The following is a 1620-nucleotide window of genomic DNA, read 5'->3' as shown; positions in this document are numbered from 1 at the left end:
GGAACAATTTTTCGTTCTTTATCCGAAACAAAGGATTAAGACTTCAAAGGCAAGATCTCTGCGTTTGCAACAACTCAAAGAATACGTCAACAACCAACAAAGATGATGCCGCAAGGCAAACTTTATTGACGGAATAGTACAGAGAATTGTCTTTACATTTAAATGCTCAATTTAATAAGTGCTTGTGTCAAACAAAGTTACTATTACTTTGCATAATCATTAGGTTGATAAATAAATAAATAGAAAAATAAATTTTTTATTAATTTAAATAAATTTCATGGATATGTTAGAGCTTTATAAATATTGTATACAACTAAAATTAAATAGAATGTGGTAAATGAGATATTTTAATTCATAAATTTAAAAATAAAATATATTTATGATCTGTGAATGGGATTTTAAGAAAACATTATTTCAGGTGAACTTAGGGACGAATCTCGATTCTTCACAATGGGTTATAATTTTTTTCTCTTTAGTTTCAAAAATAAAAAATTTTAAAATTATATCTTTTTAAATATAAAAATATATATTTATCATTAAATTAAATATTCAAATCAAATGTAATAATATACTCTTATTAGTCAAATTTAATTTGCTGGCATTTTTGGGAATAGCAATCTGCTTTGGTGGTTTGAATGTGCAAAATTATATATTAAGTTAACTATTTTTTGTTATCACTTTATTTAAATTAGATTTATACCACTAGGAAACTTCAAATTCCATCTCATTTTCTTTAAAATGTTACTTCTTCGAGGAAGCAACTAATTAAAATTATATATATATTTATAGATAAAGGAAATAGTATTAGAAAATAAGGTCTATGTCTGTAGTTCAAATTTATTATTAATCTTTTAATTGGAAAAAATGGCGTGGTTTATTGAAAAGGCAAAAGCTGACACAAAATTTGAAAATGATTGATTTTTTTAATGGTTTTGAAGGGAATATTATTGCTAGAGGATTCGTGGAATTGGAGTTTTTTCTTCTATCGAGTTATCTTCAATTATTTTTTGAAATTATAAAACAACTTTCAACTAAATATTTTATTAACTATTTCTCAACAATTCGATCAAACTTGTTTCAAAATTAAAATTATAGTAACAAAATTAGGTCAATGGAAAAATTATTGATAAATTTGAACCAACAATAGAATAAATAAGTGTACATTTGATGTAATGTCAGCATAGACTATTATATGCTTTAACAGAACACTCAATTAATCTGTATAGATAAAAATTTAAAAATCTTTTAAAATAAATATTTTAAAATTGTGAATATTTATTTTGAAATATTTTCGACAATTAGGCCAAATTCACTTCCGAATTAAAGGTATGATAGTAAAATTAAGCCAATTAAAAGAAAGGTATTGTATTTATACTTAAATATTCCATTTAATATTAAAAATAATAATAAGTGTTTGTGTTAAAGAAAATTACAATAAAAAACAATACGTAGTGTTTGTGAAATACCCCATACATTGATATGGGTGATAAATAAAGTTGATCGAATGCAAATGAGGTCAATTAAAATGTTTAAAGTGATAAAAGGACGAAAGAAGTAGTTTAGGATAAAATATTTCGAAAGTGAGAAAATAACAATAAAATAATAATAATTTTATCGGAG

Source organism: Theobroma cacao, chromosome 10 (genome assembly GCF_000208745.1).
Source record: "Theobroma cacao cultivar B97-61/B2 chromosome 10, Criollo_cocoa_genome_V2, whole genome shotgun sequence".
NCBI lineage: Eukaryota > Viridiplantae > Streptophyta > Magnoliopsida > Malvales > Malvaceae > Theobroma > Theobroma cacao.
The sequence above is the reverse complement of the archived record's forward strand: the minus strand, read 5'-3'. Positions refer to the sequence as shown.